Genomic DNA, 13,745 nt, shown 5'->3' with positions numbered 1-13,745 from the left:
TCTGGAGCAATGGAAGCCTTCAACGAACTTTTTGCCTGAGCTCCTGCTGGGGCTGGTGGGGTGGTGGATGTCTGGGGCTCAGTCCCTGAGCTGCCCCACCAGGATGTCTCTCTGGCAGATTTTTGGTGAAGTATTTTTGTTTTCACAGTTTGTGATCCTTTCCCACCACCTATTTATTTCACGTTTTGCTGCCAAGCGATCAAGCACTGTCCCTCACTTCGGTCCCTGCCCCCAGGGACATGGTTTCCCTCCAGGCTGCTGTTACCTCCTTGGACCCCTCAAACCAAGCTCTACATGGCAACACCATGGACCAGGCCACCCGCTCCCCACCACCTCCCTTCTCTCCTGGAGGCTTCTCCAAAGGGGCTGAAGGCTCAAAGGGGCTTCCCAAGACACACACGCCCCCAGACAGCAGGCAGAGGCCTGTGGAGCTTGTTTTGGTCCAAAGGTTGGTTTTCCTCTTAAAACCTGAAGACTCGGAGATGTATTTTCTTTCCCATTGTGACCCCATTGTGGTGAGTAGGCCAACCTCTCCGTGGCAGCCAAAATGTATGCAGTGCATGCTCACTTTACACGGACAAGAAATGACCCTTCTCCGTGAAACCATCAACATTGTGGTAGAAATATCAAAGTGCTGCCATAATTCTAAATAACCATACATCTCCGCAAACTGGCGTGGTTGATTCTGTTTTGCCAGAAATATACATTTGTAATCCAACTTGCAATCTATTGGTTTGTCCAAATTAATAGTCAGTGAAATCAGCCCCTGGTTTTTTTCCCAGAGGTGCCGGTGGGAAGGAGCAGGTCTCCCATTTCCCTGCTGTTTGAGCTGAAGGACTTCATACAAAAGTACAGAATTTGTGTGAGCTGGCGACAAAACATGCTCAGAAGAGGAAATTCAGCTACGGAACATTTTTTAAAAGGCACATTAAAAATCTCTCTATTTCAGAAAAACATGGCAAAAGCTGTCTTGTGCTACGGGACGTTTAGTGTGTTAACATGAAAAAGACCACACTAGCTTGCAAAATCTAGGACAGAAACCCAAAACATTCACCTCCACCCACTTTAAATAAATCAGGCTTTGAATAACAAAATAGTAAACTCAGTCTCAGAGATTTTACTCCAGAAAGGGAGAAGAAATGCTAACGATGTCATATTAGCACTGAGTTCTGATGGGACGTGCTCATCCATTACAGTACATAAAGCACATAAAGTTATGATAAGTGTAAGCTTAAAAATGGAAATGCCAGCATCAAAAATTGCTGTGAAACTGCTGCTCCCTGAATGTGATCTGATTGTGCTGTAAACTTGATTGTGCTGTAACTTTCAAACAATTATGAAAACATTTATGTATTTTTATTAGCACTTGTAAATTATGCAGGGCTTTTTACTGTAGAGTCATAAGAAAGAGGAAAGCCTAAATGTATGGCAGAGATCTTCCAGGTTCCTAACATATGAAAAAGCCATGATGATCCTTCACTTAATTAATGTCATGTTTAATAGCATGTTATTTTCTGCAAAGATTTAGCTTGCTCTCATGGAAGGAGAAGGAAATTGCTGATGGCTGGGTAACCTTTTCTGGTCTCTCGGGAATAAACCCACAGCCCCGGATGTAACTATTACTAGTGCCAAGGTGTCTTCCCAGCACACTGCTGCCACATCCCACGGATGAGGGAAAAGTGAGGGGAAGCCCTCAGCTGCAGCAAAGTGGCTGCAGCTCTGTGCTGGTGGCACACTGAGCTTCTCTTCTCCTCTTCATCTTCTTTTTTCTCTTCTTTGGAGAATTTGTTGACATGGCTTTCATAAGGGCAGGATTTGATCTTAAGCCCTGAAGTGCCTTCATTTTTGAATGGTATTTTTTTATTCATTCAAATGACAGTTTTGCCTGTGTTTTGCCCTTAGACCCAAGCTTAGGGGTGTCATGGAAACTTCAAATGCCTTAAAACTGGTGGAAACAGGCCTGGTTACATCTGAAAATGCTTGGCTGGCTTCTGCAGGGAGAAGGATCTCCTCCAAGTCAGCACACACAAACCTGCACCTGCAAGTGCTGTAAAGGAGGAAATCCTCAGTGGAAGGATAAGCTAAATAATAACAAAATCCAAGTCCAAGCAAAGACTCAAAGGCAAGGTGAAGAAATTTTAATCACTGTCATAGATTTCTCCTTTTTCATGCAGAGCAGCAGCTGAAAACACTTAAAAAAAAATGATTCTTAGTAGTGAGTGGCTTCAGGCTTCTGCTGGGTAGTGCTGGTGGAAGGTGGGTGAGATGTGGGAAGCGAGGAGCTCAGGATGCCTGGCCAGGTGTTGGGGCTCCTGTTTGAAAGGTTGTGGTGGCTCTGAGCCCACGGAGTGCTGGTCTGGCTGTTGGTAGATGTCAGGCGCTCAGTCAAGCAGAATGAAGATTGTAAGCAAATAAAAAGAGAAAAAAGTCACTAAGTATTTATCATGCATAAAGCCACCTTCAACCTGTCAAGAGAAATAATTGCAAAATGATCCAGTAACACTCGACTTGCTGAGATCTCTGTCAGCTCTAACTGGGAAGTAAATAATACAGTGAGTTTAATGGTCTAAGTTACTTGAATTCAAACGTTAATTTAATGAAATAACTTAGCTGTCATAAATGCCAAAACATGCCATTATCGTACAATCATACCCGAGTAAGGGCTGAGCGTGCTTTACCCACATGACTAACCCGTTTCCCCATCCCCAGGCAGCTGGTGCTCTGAGGCTGCTGATTGTAGGGGTGTTGTAGGGACACCCGGCCCGGCACTGGGCTCTGTACAACAGCAGCTTGATTCCTCCCTCTGTCCGCAGAAGCTGATCCCAAAAAGCTAAGGTCTACACTTGGAAAATGCTGAGTGCTGGCTTTGATGCAGTGTCCTGTTTTCTCTTGCTTTTTTGTTAGAAATACTAAAATACCTGACCAAATTATAGCCTATGGCAAGCTGTAGCATTTAAAATGAGAGACTCCAATTTTCCTCCAAGGTATCCTTTGCAATAGTTTTAATTTTCATTAACATCACATGCAGTTCTCTATCCAAAGGACCCCTCTTGGTAGAGCTAGCAGGAGAAGGCAGGTCTGGGCTTCCTGATGGCAAAGCAGAATTATCCCTGAATGGCCTCAAAAAGGAAGGGAGAGAGTTTTCAGAAGTTCCCTTTTCTCACCCAAAATTTATGAACTACTTTTCAGTCTTACCTTTGTGCTGTTTTAGATAGCCAATCCTGAATATGAAAAAACTTAAAATTCACGATAGGTGAAAACATTTGGAAACATTAATCAGATTACAGGTAAGCAGAGATAGAGGTTTATTTTTTATTTATTTATTTATTTATTTTTCTTTTCCAAGCAGAGATTAATAGACATTTGTAAAGTTATGTATAGTTATTAGGGTAAGATTTTACTATCAGTAATGACAATATTCTTTTTCTCACAGTTTGAAAAAGAAGTGAGACCATTGCACTTCAGGAATGAAGTACTGAAAATGTTAGCAGCTTGGACTCTCAGCAGGTTAGCTTGTGCAGTTCCTTACATGAATCTTTACATGTTTAATTGTAGTCTCCCAGGACAGGGTCCTCAGACAACGCCAGCGAGCACAGCTCCCTGAGCGTTGGTGGGGTAATGCAGTTTTTGCTCAGCGAACTTTTGGATAGAATCGCAGTTTTGGAGTTCCCAAATGCATCAGTAATGTGCTCCCCTGTAACGTCTGCAGAGGAAGCTGGGGCGAAACCAGTCCACGTCTGTGCTCCGGCACCAGAAGTTCACACCCTCTGCATCCAACCATAGCTAAAGCACGAACTTAGGGAACCCGGCTTTCTTCTCTCAAAGCAGAAATAACGGTGGGCAGGCAGAAGGGGGGAAGGGCAGAGAGCGAAAAAGCATCGGTAGTGTGGGCTGCTGAAGGGAATTGCTGTTGAGCTGAGGCGTTCCTGGTAGTGGGGCTGTCCCTTGGAGCTCGTGTAAACGCCTGCGGTCCGGATGCAGGTGTGGGCTGGCTCTGCGTGGGCAAGGGCACCTCCAGACGATGCTGCCCTGCTCTGAGAAGTGCCTGCAAGCCTGCATGTGCTGGGCTTGGCTGCCTTGGCAAGCCAGAACGTCGCACTCCAAACCCTGCCTTTAGTATCATCCTTATTTTTGGCTTCCAACTCTTCGGGTCACTCTCTGTGAATTATTAAAATGTGTGCTAAATTGTGCAAAGCTCTAGCTAATTATGATGTACTGATTAATTTCAGTAGACAAGTGTGGCAGTTCTAATGAATATTAATATTTTTTAGGCTGGGAGCTGCTGGCAAGAGGAACAAGCTTTCCGCATGGGTAGTGAGCGTGGCAGAGCACTACGGGGTTGATCAGCATCTCCTCGACTTCGCCTGGTGACGCTTTCAAGTCTTGTTTGCAGCATCAACGTCGCCATTACAAAATGTAAACCGTGAGCAGCTACAAATGAGTTATGAACGTTATTAATCAGAATCGCCCCCAGATCACCACCACCTGAAGAAAGGAAGAATAATTCATTGCCGTATTTCTGTTTGACATCACCCACGGTAAAGTGTGAACAGTAACACGCTACTTATTGGAAACTAAGCAATGAGATTTTCAGCTAAATGACTTCTGGGGAGAACAACAGATTTGTATGGTAATACAGACCTTACTGCAGATGCAGCATCCTCACAAATTTGTGCACGTGGGCTGCCCTGCTTGCTAAAAGCTCAGTCTGCAGCCTCAGCAGAGGTAACCGGTGGCAGAAGAAGAAGAAAATACCATCCCCTTCCAGTCGAGTTCTGCTCCTCAGGCAGCCAGCGCTGTCAGAGCACATCCAAATCTGCGAGCGGGCCCATGTCAGCGGGGCTGTCAGTCAGTCGCTGCCCCAGCCCTGGCCGAGTGCTGTGCAATATTGTGCCCTTACTGAAACGCAGCCATAGGAATACTGAAGGTTTTTTTTTTTTTTGCAAGCAGACAACTTAATTATGAATGAAAAGGAACTTTTCTATTAAGCAAAATTGAGGGGGCTACGAGGCAGTTTTTTAACTTTTTAACCCTGGATTTGCTTTTTGTTCTTCTTTGGTGAAGTCTTCAGCTAGGCTTCAACCTGATCTCCCCATGCCAGGGAAAGCCACAGCACCCACGTGGCTTTGAAAGCCTTTGGGAAAAGACAGGGAAAGCTTTAATAATATCCCAACACGTGCCAGCCCAAGCAGCCAGCTGCTGCTTTTTATTTTTGTAGCTCTCCAATTTGAATATGGAGGAGATGATTACCAGCAGTGCTCAACCTGCATTTTCTTGACAAACACCCCTCAAAAGAAGCCCAAAGTCCATTTGGAGTAACTTTTGTCTGATGGTCACTGAAAAACCTATTGCAATTTTCTGAGGTCCTTTCGAAGCTCAAGGTGATGTTTAGGGTGATGGAGCTTGTGCCCCTGACTTCTCCTGTCTTCTGGAACTCCAGAGGATTTTATCTGTACCAGAATTATCCTGGACATTTTAGTACAATGATGTGCATGTCAGGTAAATGCTGTTGGCATGATTCTGAGGCATGCAGTCATGTTTAAGATGATATTTCTGTCATCAGCAGAAAGGTGCGCAATAGAAAAAGACAGAAATGGCCTTACCTGAACCTGCAGCTTCCTTCTCGAATAACCTTTAATTACATAAAGCCGCATGAGCGAGGCTTGCTCAGGTGGAATCACTGTTCTTTTCTCAAAATTTCGGTATAGATTGGTACAACCCTATGGAAGCCAGTAGAATCACGCAGAAGCAGCTGGCAGCCAGCCCAGCATCATGTTTGAAGCATCTGTTTTGATAGCAGACTGCCATGATCTAAAAAAAAATAAAATAAATTAAAAAAGAATACTATTGACTGCAAAAGCTCTTCTCTTCAGGAAAAGAACACGAGATTATATTAGAGGAAATTTAATTAAATCACCAGAAAACCTACAAAAGTTCTAATCCCCGATCTATCAGTTTGCTTCTAAAATTGTCCATAAATCTCCTTGGTAGTCAATTTTATAATTCCTAGAAGACAAAATAAAAAATGAATGAGAAATGAAATAGGCAAAGGATTGGGATATTTTTTCTTTAGGCGGAAAGCTGACCATGAATTTCATTAATCCTGCTTAATATCCTACCTTGGCAGTCATTGTAAGAACTCAACTACAGTGATAAAGTATACAGAACTAGGAAAAAAAAAAAAAAGTTGCTAGACCTGCTTTTATAATGTATATGAAACATACTGTGACCCACATTAGCTTTAACAACAGTGAGAGAGATGGAATCAGGGGATGCAGCCTCGTGGATACAATTATGTGCATTTCTGGTGTGTGGGGAAAAACTGGTATTACTGTAATTACCACAACTAAAATTTAGAGTGTTCTGCTGTTTTTAAGCTGGGATGGACTCAGGGAATTGAAATAAATGATACAGCTTTGCAAATTTGTCAGAAAGTAGCATTTTCCATTAAAGAACACGCTCTATATAAGGATCCTTTACAGGCTTATAAACTACATCTTAAATCTACAAAATGTGCTGCTGTACATTATTGCAGCAGTACTTATCACGAAAGAACGCTTGGGATGGATTTCTTATGTCTCCTGGGCTTTCCCCTTTGATTTGCTGAGTCTTTTGGTCTGAGCAATGGCAAGTGAGAGGGGTTTTCGGTGCAACAAACTGAACTGTCCAGGTGAAAAAGTTAATGCCGTGTCTTAATGGCAAGAAATTCTTCACCATGAGGCCCTTGCACAGACTGCCCCAAAAAGCTGGGGCTGCCCCATCCCTGGCAGTGCCCAAGGACATGCTGGGTGGGATTTGAGGTCCCTTCTGACCTAAACCAGTCTCTGATTCCGTGACTCTAAGTTATTTACCACATTCTTTTTTTCTGAAAATCAGAGTATCATCTATGTATAACATCTGTTAATGTACATACAGACCAAGGAGACGGCTGTACATACAGGCCAAGGAGATGAGACCAATGAACAACACAGAGATAAAACAGGCCTGTTCTTACCAGCCTGGGTTTATTAAATTCCTACCTGAAACACTGAAAATCAGCTTGGGAAAACACAGGCAGAGCTGTCCTAGCAATTCCTAAGAACCCATGCAAAAAAATCCAACTCCCAGTTGGTCGGGCAGGGACATGGGGGGCAAATTCCTGGGGTTTCTACCCAAGCATTGGGCAGTACCTACAAGGGTGATTGGGTACTCCCTGTTTTCCCATCAGGATGCGATCGCCTGTCATGTGTAGGTTTCCCGTGAAGGTAAAGAATCCTTACTGCTCTTGACATTTCGATTTTGGAAATACTTCGCTGGGTTAGAGACCAGCGAGGCCGGTGGAAGCTCCAGCTGCCTCTCAGTACCCGTAACCGCACGGCGCAATTAAGCTTTTCTATGGAGCCAGATGGATGAAACAGCAGCGCCCATCCAAAAAAGCTGGCACATCCCGCCGCTTCAAGCAGTGCAGGAGAGGCACTGGTGGTGGGGAGGTTTTTGGGGAGAGCGCTCAGCTCCAGGATGGGGCTGGCTGCTGCTGGGGCATCTGCACAGGCTGGCAGTGGGGAAGCATTGCCCTCCTGCAGCAGCTTTCTGAGGCTGAAACTAACCTAGAGCAACTTAAAAAAAAAAAAAAAAAAAGAAAAATCCAGTCTGACTAAATCAGTGAGTTATGTTTTTTATACTTTTTCTTGTTTCTGAACACGAGGCTGAGGAAGGTCGAGAGCGAGTACACTCTGGCAGGCCACCTCCATCACCTGCCTGCCACATCCACGTGCCGTGGATCAGGATGGGGAACCTGCCACGTTCATCCTGTTCACTGGACCTCCTGGTGAAATGGTGGCTCCCCAGTAACCAAAACGACATACTGAAAGTACGCTGGGAGCACTGATTCTGCGAACTTGCTGGGAAGGCAACTGAATAATGCTCTGCTCTGCACCTCCAGAAGGAAATCCCATCGCTATTTGAAAAGTGGGAGAGTAAATGATAAGCATGCACCTTTATTTCTTGGACACCCAGATAAGGATGATAAATCACTACTTTGGTTTTGCTTAGGAGAATTGAAAGAGCAGAGACATTCCCCCTTTTGGAGATGATTACCATAAGGAGAGGGAACTCTGCTGCCTTGATTAAATGCAACATTGATATAGATTACTCCCAGCTATGAGAGGTTTTCAGATTATGATCTTCTTAGTGCTATAGATTTTTTTTTCCTTGGGATTTTTTACACACTTCAGCAGCTAGCACAGGGCAAATCAAACCCAGGAGGCGCAGGAGGGCAGGGGCGATGCTGGTTGGGACAGCCCAGCACGGGCTGGGCCAGGGCACGTGGAAGCGCCTGCATGTCTCAGCCCCACGTAGGGCCAGGAGGGGCATGAAGGGAGGCTTCGGTGCTGAGTGGGGTTATTTCTGTCCCTATTCAGAACTTCTTTTGTTTTAGTCAGGCAAAGCTCCTGATGGAGACAATGGGACTCTATGGCAGCAAGGAATGCTAAATAGGGCCCTCGCTGAGTTAAACCGTAGCTAGCTTTGTATTCCAGTCCACAGCTGGATGCAACTGATATTATCAGAAGTATAAAAGAGTGTTCTTTCAATTACATGCTTGGTTAAAAAAAAAAAAAAAAGAAGTCTAGTTTAAGTATTATCACTTATGTATACCCCTTGTGTAGGTAGCTGTCCATATTGCGTGCAACGGGGGTGCCTGTGATCCCCATCACCTCTCCCTGGGTCTGCTGAAGTCAATGCCACACAGGCTCGCTGGAACAGCCTCGCAGATATTTGCTGACAAACCTTTTCAGTATAATCCTTTATTATCTAACCACAGTCAAGAGCCTACTTCACATGAAATATTTTCTGCTACAGATGGCAAAACCTGAGACCGAGCCAACCCCAGTGCAAAAATACATTTATATCCATGCAGAAGCCCTCAGCGAGCCAGCTTTCTCCATTTGTCATGAGCAAGAGGTATCCCAGATAATGCTCCAAATTCATTAAAGGACCAAATGGACAAAACGGTTTTGTTTCTTATTAAACTGTCATAATCATACTGCACATAATAAACATGTTTGTGCACGTAGATCAAAGTGGGACGGGAACTGTAGGCTGAGATGGTCTGTTGTATTCCATCATCAGATGTCTTGTCCATTAATCTTTATGGGTTTGTTAGAGGTAAACTCTAAAGGCTTTCTTTCATCCCTCTGAACAAGTCTTGTGACTGCAGATTTCGAATTTGTCCCTCCATCCGAGTCCAAATAATTTAGGAAAGTAAAAAGGAATATCCTCTTCGCGGGAGAAAGAATGAGAGTGTGTGTGTGTGTGGTATGGGGAACCTGGGAGTGCAGCTCCCTTCCACTGTCACCTTGTGTGCACCCAGCCAACAGTCCGGGATCTCCTCCGCGGGCTCTGGAGCTGCTGGGATCGGAGGCGTGAGCCACCAGCTTCTCAGCGCCCACCTCAGGGTAGCCCAAAGGGCCCATTACAGCTAGAAACCTGAGCTTAACAGAGGCAAACAGAGTGATGAGAAAGCAATTTTGCATAATTAGGAACATACCGGCAAACTTTTCTTACTGACATGACATTTTGTATTATTATAATTGTTTTGATGAAAAGGAGAAGGAGAGTGCTGTGAATGCAAAGCTGAAATATTGTCCCGGTCGTAGGGACAGGCAAGAAAGCACGGTGACTCCCGCACATAAAAACATTAGAAAACAAGTGCAAGCAATGTGACATTCAGGTAACAAGAGGGAACTACGTGACAGAGGGCCAAAACAGAGTTTTACACCATGACACTCTTGTTCCAGCTGGGACATTTCTGCTGCTGTTGCTCAGGACGGAGGCAGCAGCCCCGCACCCCTGGCACCAACACACCGGGCGCACCGACGGGGCTTTTACTCATGGCTTTGCTGGACAAAATCCAACAAGGCAGGAAAAAACACCAATGGCTTCATTTAACAGCTTCCAGAAAATCCCTGGTGTTAACTGAGAGCAAAGAAACCTTACCGGGATAACAGCCCAGCTCCCTGTGCTGATGCCGTGCTGGAGGAAGAGCAGCTCCCCAGGGCTCGTGTCCTGCTGCTGTACCCGAGGGTGGTGGAGCTTTGTGCAGGCTCTGGATAAATGTCAGGTACCTGGGCTAAGTTTATTCAGTGCTACATTGCATTTAAAAATGCTCTGGGAGTTACTGAACGTTCCCAGCTTTTGGAAATTGTTGTTAGCATTGGAGCTGGTTGGCTGAGTCGTCAGTGGAAAATAAAGTTAGGGTGAAATACACTTTTCTGAAGACTTTTTTCTGTGTTAAAAATGAGCGTGAGCTGCAGCACTTTATCAGCCCCTCTCTCTGGGCACCTGGCTGCACCTCCAGCCGGACCGATTTCTCCTGCAAGGCTTTGGCTGCGGGACGGCTGTGGCGGAGACGTGACTGCAGCCCCGGGGGGGGGGCACGAGGCTGTGGCACACCACGAGCTACGGTTAAGCAGCTACAGCTCAGCATTAAGCTGCCTGGCTATGGAAGATATCAGTGTTTTAATTCTTCATACTGGTTTGAATTTGAAACGTTCAGTATTAGGATGTGTTGCAGGGTGGAAACCTGAGGGATATTTCTACTTTATTTTATTCTGGAAGAATTTAAAAACATCATTTTAGGCACTTGAAGAGTTGGCTTGAATTCCCCTACTTGTGCCCTTAGCTCTCAGAGATTATAATTAAAATGAGTGGTCAAAATCTCTTAGTCCCTGAAAATAAGCTTCCAGGTGAAAATACCTCTGGACTCGGCAGTCGATATGTAGGCACTGGCTCATACTCTATTACAGGATATGATGGGCTTGTGGTTTTCCTATTGAAAGGCTGACAATTCTGCAATTATGTTTTCTTATCAGCCTGACCCTCTTGGGAAGCAATGACTGAAGTAAAACAAATTTCCTTTAGCCTTGCTTGTATTTTGATGAAGTCAGAACTGGGTTGTGCCCCTTATAACTGAATAATTTGTCCCCTTACAGTGGAATGAGAGATGTCTGGCCCAATATTCCACCACTAGATAGTTTTCTCTTTTTTATTTTTCAGTCCAAATTTCCCATTACCTTTCCTGCTGAAATCAGGCCTCTCTGCAAGCTGAGACAGCCCTTGTGTACTCCCAGGTGGGAAAAGAGGGTGCAGGCAGCCGAGCCGAGTCCGGCCAAATCAGAAGTGCTTCCAGCAGACCTGGAATTGGGCGCTATTAAACTATTACTCTATACCTGTACAATAACAGATGGCAAAAATATAAAAATCCCATGCAGTTCCCTGGAGGAATTTTCCTTGTCTGTTTCTGTGACATTACAATCCCATACACCACTCACAGAAAGTCTGCGCAGAAGACCAATATTATTATCCATCTCCAAGCTTGCTTGCAAAACCAGCACCTTGTATCTCTAAAGATAAGATGCTGTAGTCTATTGTCTTGAGCTGACACACAACAATATTGTTGCATTTTTATGCACACAGCTTCATATACAGCAAATACGCTTCTTTGCTCAGAGATTAAAATATAGATACCGCCTTTTGTCTAACTTTTTCGCCAATTTCTTCATTGGACTGTTTCATTGGGATAACATTTTGTGTAAGGGACCAGCCATACTTCCAACTCCAATTCATTCCACAACCTCAGAAAAGATGTCTGCTTTTATTTTAACTTCAATATTTTACATACTTTAGTCTCCTGTCTTATAAAGTTAAGCCCGTTCATGCGGAGACCCTCAAACCAGACGAACACAAGCCCTGCAGTGTCTCTGCTACCAAATATGCTCCTGCTCCTGGGGTGCACCAAGAACCTCGTTTCTTGTAAATGCTCCTCAAATGATATTTGAGGAATTGGGGATTTCTAAAGAAGTTGAGGATGTTGGGAGTTTCAGTCTGTTCTCATTCTCCCACAGCCCAGTTTAGGGCCAAGATCTCCCATACAACCCAGGCAGGGCTGCAGATGTGCTCAGCCACTCACTCAGAGGCCCAACGTACTCTAAGATGAAAAAGTAAAGATAACTCCAGAGACTTTAAAGTCAAGAAGCAACAGCAATAAATAAAACCTATTTTGACTATACAAGGGTGACACAGAGATACCCTCTAGATATAGCTGTGACACTTTTTTTATACTTCTCAGCTATCGCGTGCCTCTTTGAAGAGCCAGCCGCTGACAACAAGCTTCTGTATCTGTGCACAGGAGTGATGAAACGGCGTGGCTCAGATCCTTCTGAGCAAGAATAAATAACATGTAATGTGCAAATGTCAAATCAGTTTGCAGCGCACATCTTCCCACAGAAAATCACCAGTGCTCCTCTTAAGCTAACTCAGCTTAAACTGTAGGTTTTAGGGACTGCACCGCTGGCTGTCAATTAAAAGTGAGACACGAGCTGATTAAGCTGTTTTTGCTGTGCGTGGTCTCTGGAAAGGAGCAGCTTTGCTGGGCCGTCCCGTTTCTTTGTGATTCCTTTCCAAGGAACACAAAACATGGTCTTCCCTTATTTTGACTCTTTAAAACTGAACTTTGTTTAGGTATAACGAAAGACAGTCAAAATAAAATGCTGAGCAAAGCAGTAAACGACTGCCACAGTGCAGGATGGCTACAGCAGTGACAGAGAATGAGGAAAAGGGAGGATTTCTGCATCTCAGATTCAGCAGGTGTAATCCATTGTCACAATGCATTCATTTTGAGAAACACAGTACCAGATAAGCGTGTTATCAAAACATCCTGCAGGCTCTTTTTTTCTTTTTTTTTTTTTTTTTTTTCCTAAAAGTGTTATTTGCACCGTCTGTCCCTTTTTAATGGAAAGAACCAAACAGCTGTTGTGATGGAATAACGTCCCAAACCACCGCTTTCATGCATCAGTGTGTACAAACATATGGATATGCTTAATTGAATAAAAAGTATTCTTATGAAATGTACTCTCAGACTCTGCTTGTGAGAAAGTGTAAAATTATGTCTGTATTTCAACAAGAAAAAATAAGTTTTCCTCTTATTTTCATAATGGCACCTCGGGAGGTGTTCCAGGCCTCCGTCCCCCTTGGTGAGGACCTTGGGGCTGGTCAGCCGGTGCCACCTGAGACCACCAGGCACTTTCCACCAGGAAAATGGCATCTGTACATAGGGAAACGTGTAGGAAAATGGAAATGTTTATGAGTTGTAAATGGAGAAAGGGGCTGGTGAGAAGAGTGGGACTGCCGAGCGCCATGCGCAAAGCAGGGTCTCAACTTGTCCAAATACCCGAGCTGCTGTTTTTGGCAATCTCACAATGAAAAATTTACTCTTCCTTGAAGTAGTAATAAATTTTTTTTGGAAGCATAATTGCTGAAAAAAAAAAAAAGTAAACAAAACAGCAGAATTTTGAAGTCCCCAGAACAAATGCTCTGATTAACCTAATCGTGCTCTGTTTCCTGCATATTTAATTAATGATTTTCCTGAGATGTTGATTATTTTGTCCAAATTCATGATCAGAAACACGAACATTTTCCCAAAACAGAAAAACAAGTCGCACAGCTCTGAGAAATCCCCTAGGCAGGAGTGGGGAATGGAAATGCTGATAGATTTGTTTTCATTAGGTACCTGAATGCATTACAATAATTATGTCAGTTCTGAGCTTTTCCCATCTGCAGCCCAGCCCTACAGCAATTTGATTAGAAAATAAAAAACTTGAAGGGAACAGGCTGGAAATATGAAGACAAGGGACACTGAGCTTCACAAGAGCAAGGAAATGATGAAGCAGGTTCCTCATTATTCAGCAATGGGTTTAATTCAGAGCGCT

This window comes from Anser cygnoides, chromosome 9 (genome assembly GCF_040182565.1).
Source record: "Anser cygnoides isolate HZ-2024a breed goose chromosome 9, Taihu_goose_T2T_genome, whole genome shotgun sequence".
Taxonomy (NCBI): Eukaryota; Metazoa; Chordata; class Aves; order Anseriformes; family Anatidae; genus Anser; species Anser cygnoides.
Note: the sequence above shows the minus strand (reverse complement) of the source record.